Below are 7,089 nucleotides of genomic sequence, written 5' to 3'. Positions count from 1 at the left end.
CATAAAATCAAAATTACATCATCCTTACTGATATAAATTGATTTATCTTACTGTTACCGTTCCTTTCTCTTTTAAATAGAGACTGTGTGATTTTTATTTGGTCAAAATATCTCTTTGTTTCACATTTTTATTCTGGAAATTTAAAAAAATACACAAAAGAAGAGAGACTAATATAATGAGCCCATTTATATTCTTGTTTCAGCTTCAATAATTGCCAGCATTCTGCACTATTGTTCCATCTATTCTCTCCAACCTTTATTTTTCCAAGTATCTGAAACATTTTAAAGTAAACCCAAGAGATCATATCATTTATCTTGTGAACACTTGTTTGTATCATCAGTAATTGAAAATTTAAAAGAAAAACACCAACCACATAATCACAACACCGCTATCCCATTACTGGAGCGCTTGATATTTATCTTTGTTTCAAAGCTCAATATGACATCCTTAAGAAATAATATTTAAGTTTTGAGGGCTTAAAATGAGGATATGCTATAGAATGTTGAATAAATATTTATTTTTGAACTATTTTTAAATACATTTAGTATATATTGCAGCTGAAGATGGATAAACTCTGTACAGTCAGCAAAAACGAGACTGGGAGCAGACTGTGGCTCAGATCATGAACTCCTTATTGCCAAATTCAGACTGAAATTGAAAAACGTAGGGAAAACCACTAGACCATTCAGGTGTGACCTAAATCAAATCCCTTACAATTATACAGTGAAAGTGACAAAATAGATTCAAGGGATTAGATCTGATAGAATGTCTGAAGAACTGCGGATGGTGGTTCATGACATTGCATAGGAGGTGGGGACCAAGATCATCCCCAAGAAAAAGAAATACAAAAAGGCAAAACGGTTGTCTGAGAAGGCCTTACAAATAGCTGAGAAAAGAAGAGAAGCCAATGGCAGAGGAGAAAAGGAAAGATATACCCATCTGAATGCAGAGTTCCAAAGAATAGCGAGGAGAGTTAAGAAAGCCTTCCTCAGTGATCAATGCAAAGAAATAGAGGAAAACAACAGAATGGGAAAGACTAGAGATCTCTTCAAGAAAATTAGGGATACCAAGGCAATATTTCATGCAAAGATGGGCTCAATAAAGGACAGAAATGGTATGGACCTAACAGAAGTGGAAGATATGAGAGGTGGCAAGAATACACAGAAGAACTATACAAAAAAGATCTTCATGATCCATGATAACCATGATGGTGTGATCACTCACCTAGAGCCAGACGTCCTGGAATGTAAAGTCAAGTGGGCCTTAGGAAGCATCACTTCGAACAAAGCTAGTGGAGATGATGGAATTCCAGTAGAGCTATTTCAAATGCTAAAAGATGATGCTGTGAAAGTGCTGCACTCAATATGCCAGCAAATTTGGAAAACTCAGCAGTGGCCACAGGACTGGAAAAGGTCAGTTTTCATTCCAATCCCAAAGAAAGGCAATGTCAAAGATTGTTCAAACTACTGCACAATTGCACTTATTTCACATACTAGCAAAGTAACACTGAAAATTCTCCAACCAGGCTTCAGTGGTACATGAACCGTGAAATTCCAGATGTTCAAGCTGGATTGACAAAAGGCAGAGGAACCAGAGATCAAATTGCCAATATCTGCTGGATTTTCAAAATACCAAGAGAGTTCAAGAAAAACATCTACTTCTGCTTTATTGACTATGCCAAAGCCTTTGACTGTGTGGATCACAATATACTGTAGAAAATCCTGAAAGGGATGGCAATAGCAGACCACTTTACCTGCCTCTTGAGAAATCTGTGTGCAGGTCAAGAATCAACCATTAGAACCAGACATAGAACAATAGACTTGTTCCAAATTTGGAAAGGAGTGTGTCAAGGCTGTATATTGTGACTCTGCTTATTTAACTAATATGCAGAGTACATCATGTGAAAGTACAGAGTACATTAGAGTACATCCAGCCAGGCTGGATGAAGCACAAGCTGGAATCAAGATTGCTGGGAGAAATATCAGTAACCTCAGATACGCAGCTGACACCACCTTTATGGCAGAAAGCAAAGAAGAACTAAAAAGCCTCTTGATGAAAGTGAAAGAGGAGAGTGAAAAAGTTGGCTTAAAGCTCAACATTCAGAAAACGAAGATCATGGCATCTGGTCCCATCACTTCATGGCAAATAGATGGGGATACAAAGGAAACAGTAATAGGCTTTATTTTGGGGGGCTCCAAAATCACTGCAGATGGTGACTGCAGCCATGAAATAAAACGACTCTTGCTCCTTGGAAGAAAAGCTATGATCAACCTAGACAGCATATTGAAAAGCAGAGACATTACTTTGCCAGAAAGGTCCGTCTAGTCAAAGCTATGGTTTTTCCATTAGTCATGTATGGATGTGAGAGTTGGACCATAAAGCAGGCTAAGTGCCAAAGAATTGATGCTTTTGAACTGTGGTGTTGGAGAAGACTCTTGAGAGTCCTTTGGACTTCAAGGACATCAAACCAGTCAATGGTAAAGAAAATCAGTCCTGAATAGTCATTGGAAGGATTGATGCTGAAGCTGAAACTCCAATACTTTGGCCACCTGATGCAAAGAAGTGACTCACTGGAAAAAACCCTGATGCTGGGAAAGATTGAAGGCTGGAGGAGAAGGGGACGACAGAGGATGAGATGGCCGGATGGCATCACTGACTCAATTGACATGAGTTTGAACAAGCTCTGGCAGTTGGTGATAGACAGGGAAGCCTTGCCTGCTGCAGTCCAAGGGGTCGCAGAGAGTCGGACACGACTGAGCAACTGAACTGAGAGAGAGACATTCCATTATTTAATTAAACTATAAAAATCTCATGTGTGAGTCATTGGACAAATGAAAAGCATATACATTTCTAGAGATAGGCAAAGTTTTTTTTTTATTTGCATGTGTATATAAAATTTTGTACACTTTTATAAGTAAGATAAGTGTATTCCAATTAGCTAAGTGTGTTCCAATTAGCTGAGTTCTGTTTTATTACCACAGTCCTGGTAAAAGTTATACAAATATAGCTACATTGGTTAAACTGTGTCTGCCATGAGGCTTAAGACTTTCTGATGCACAGCTCTGTTTATTCTGGCTTCCTTTCATTTTCAGACTTTATGTGATGTAATGTTCCCTATAAAAATCTGACATCAATATGGGTAGGATTGGATTCCTTCAACATTTTCTGTAGATAATCAGTGTTGTTAGATATTAGTATTCTCCTCCAGGGCCGCCCATATTGACCTTAGCTTCAACTGAAGCAGGCGTGAGGCGTTTGTTTACCTCAAATAACTAAAGCTTAAGATCATGCCGCAGCGTTTAGTTAAGATCAGGAGAGGCAGGCTATCGCCTAGATGAATGTAATTGATATTGCATATCCTTTAAGGAATGCAATGTTTAGATTATATCTAGTGGTGGCGAAGAGCAAACAGACAGCTTTTTTTCCCTCTAAGATCTTGTAATTCTTCCATGCTGTTTACAATATTCTATTAACCCAGTATACTGCCTGTGTGTGACAACCTTGCAGGGTTTTTCCTGGCAGATGGTTAACTAAAAATCTAAAAGAACGCACAGATTCAATTACAAACACGAGTATAAAGTACCTGTTATTTCCTCAGATTTTTCCTATCTTCTGTGTATGCCGGCTTTACATGGAATTAGTCTTGGGAGAACTTGTATGAGGAAAAGCATAGGAAAGTTAACTTTGTCTCATCATATTTCTTGTCGTTGAAGTTGCTAAGTCGTGTCCGACTCGTTGCCACACCATGGACTGTAGTCCGCCGGGCTTCTCGGTCCATGGGATTTCCCAGACAAGAATACTGGAGTGGGTGGCCATTTCCTTCTCCAGCCTCATCATATATCTCTAAATTTTATTTGTTGACTAACTTCTGAAACTCTAAAACCAAAGTTCTATTAATTCTATAGTAGAGAGATTGAATTCTTTGTTCAATTATAACTCCTGAGCCCTAAGCCTTGTGAATTATTTATACTTTGATGTGTATTCACCCACTATCCTTTTCTCTGGGCAAGTCTTGATGTTAATGGGAATGTGAGCAGACCTAGGTTGCTCTCAGAAAGAAAACATATGGGCCGTCTTAAGAAGCAGGTTTATTCAACAGAATTACCTCTGGTCAGAATTTGACTAACTAAAAAGTACCAAGTAAATTTGTGTCAGCAAGTAGCCTAAAACTACCTGTTTTGATTTCTGTTCAGGCTAAAAACGTCTGTTTAACAAAATGTTATCAGAAGTGTTTTATTGAAAACAAATATTATAGGCTGCTGTAAGAAACTGTTTTGTCTAATTTCCCTGAAATATATCCTCCAACCATAAAACTGCCAACATCATCATCTACTAAACGTTATCCCAGTAGTTCCTCTTCATGGATCACAGCCTTGTTGTGCCGAAGGGGCTTGCATGACTCAATGAAGCTACAAGCAGTGCTGTGCAGGGCCACCCAAGACAAACAGATGATAGTGAAGAATTCTAACAAAACGCTGCCCACTGGAGGAGGAAGAAAAACTGTGACAGAACCTGGACAAAAGCTATGACAAACCTGGACAGCACATTAAAAAACAGAGACATCACTTTGCCGACAAAGGTCCTTATAGTCGAAGCTCTGGTTTTTCCAGTTCATGTACGAATGTGAGAGTTGGACTGTAAAGGCTGAGTGCAAGAATTGATACTTTCGAATTGTGCTGGAGAAGACTCTTGAGAGTCCCTGGGACTGCAAGGAGATCAAACCAGTCAATTCTAAAGAAAGTATACCCTGAATATTCACTGGAAGGACTGATGCTGAAGCTGAAGCCCCAATACTTTGGCCACCTGATGCAAAGAGCCGACTCATTGGAAAAGACCCTGATGCTGGAAAAGATTGAAGGCAAAAGGAGAAGGGGATGACAGAGGATGAGATGATTAGATAGCATCACCGACTCAGTGGACATGAATTTGAGCAAACTCTGGGAGATAGTGAAGGACAGGGGAGCCTGGTGTGCTGCAGTCCATGGGGTCGCAAAGAGTCAGAATGACTTTGCGAATGAACATCAAAAACAACATATCCACATATAATTGGAAAACTTCCACTTCAAGCGGAGTAAAGTGTATTAGAACTTGTAAACTTTTGAGTGACACACTCCTGGGTTTTAATTTTAGTTCTAACACCAACTATTGGTCTATTATCCTCTCATAAGTTTGATTTCTTCACCCATAAAATAGCATAATCCCTGTCTAAAAATAATAGCTATGTTGGAGACTGTTTTAGCTGAGATGGCAAATATGAAGTCTGGCTGTCTGAATTTGGGTTCTCCCAGAAGCAGATCGTAAGGCAAGGACTCCAGTGAAACAGTTTGCTTGGAAGTTCAGAGAAGGGAAGTGGAGGAAGGAATCTAGTGATGGGGGGTAACCAATAAAAAGTCTGTCCGTGGGTCAACTGGCTACACAAAAGGCACCCAGAGCTTAATTCTGTAGGGAAAACGGTGCAAAGCACACACCTCAGAAATTTCCACCTGAGGAGTGAGGGAGTTGGGATATTAATACACCAGCTTCTGGGAGGCCACTGGTTGAGGGCTTCTCCCTGGGGTATTACTTCCTTAGCACTTTGTCCTGCACCCGAACAGCAGCCCTGTGGGATGCCGATGGCAGTGTCAGAATCTCATGGAGCACACCGAAAATTCCTCAGGAATGTGGGCTGGGCACTAATGTGCCTTCTAGCACAATGTTTTCCCAGGCTCCAGCAAAAGATGAGGATTCCCTGTTGGCTCAGTGGTAAAGAATCTGCTGCCAATGCAGGAGACACAAGTTCAATCCCTGGGTCAGGAAGATCCCCTGGAGAAGAAAATGGCTACCCATTCCAGTATTCTTGCCTAGAGAATCCCACGGACAGGGGAGCCTAGCGGGTTACAGTCCATGGGGTCTCAAAAGAGTCAGACACACCTTAGGGACTAAACAACAATTAATAAAAGATAGCTATGGAAATAAAAAGTTAAACTACCTTTTATTAGAAGATGTTGTTTTTGAACACTACACTTTTCCCTTTATAACATACTTTCTCTTCTGAATTAATTAGCATAGCTAAGCTGCTTTAAAAAAAAAAATCCCAAATGCAGTGGTTTAAAGAATGAAGATATTTCCTTCTTATGTATTAGTCCAGGATTCAGCAGGACAGATTCACAGACCTCACATTCAGGGAAGCAGGTTCCTTCTATCCTGCTGCTCCACAGTAGGAGCAGGAGGAGACATGAGGGTGATGTCTTTGTTTACGTGATCAAAGTAGAATGTGCCATGTCTAGGTTCCAGCCAGTGGGAGGCAGAAAAGAGGGGAGAAGACTGTTCTCCCATTGCCTCAGGCTTAGCCAGCCCCAGAAGTGGCCGCATCGTTCCTGCTCTCAAGAGAGAGCTTGGTCACGAAGCCTTGTCTCACTGCAGGGGAGTCTGGGGACGCCGGCCAGCTGGGTGATCAGTGTCCAGCGACAGGTCATTTACTATGGGAAAGGGGAGAAGGAGGCTCAGTGTCCAAGCAGCACTGTCTGCCACATCTTGGTAGTACAGCATCTATTTTAGGCTTGATTGAGCTTCTTGTAAATCTCATTAACCACAGAGAGAGGACAGGATATGAACCTGTCCACCTATCTGGTGTCTTTCACTGAAGTTGAGTCACAGAGCTATTTACGTGCTATGGACAAAGGCTTGGATGTCACCACCTCTCTTCTCTTCACCACATCTTCTTCACGCAACCACGTACTTATCCAGCACTTTTTCTGCTCTCACTCATATTTTTGTACATTCGTAGACGTCAGTGTCTTGGTTTTTCAACGTGCGTGCTAAGTTGCTTCAGTTGTGTCTGACTCTTTGCACCCTAAGGATTGGAGCCTTCCAGGCTCCTTTGCCCATGGGATTCTCCAGGCAAGAATACTGAGTGGGTTGCCCTTTCTTCCGCCAGGGGATCTTCCTGAACCAGGGATCGAACTTGCGTCTCTTATGTCTCCTGCATTGGCAGGCAGGTTCTTTACCACTAGTATCACCTGGGAATGATTTTTTTCAATAGCGTATATTTGAATGGAGACTTAGCTAATTAATTGATTGCTTGCCTCTCTTCTTCCCCCTACTGAATAA

Source organism: Bos indicus x Bos taurus, chromosome 9 (assembly GCF_003369695.1).
Source record: "Bos indicus x Bos taurus breed Angus x Brahman F1 hybrid chromosome 9, Bos_hybrid_MaternalHap_v2.0, whole genome shotgun sequence".
In the NCBI taxonomy this organism is placed as follows: Eukaryota; Metazoa; Chordata; class Mammalia; order Artiodactyla; family Bovidae; genus Bos; species Bos indicus x Bos taurus.
The sequence above is the reverse complement of the archived record's forward strand: the minus strand, read 5'-3'. Positions refer to the sequence as shown.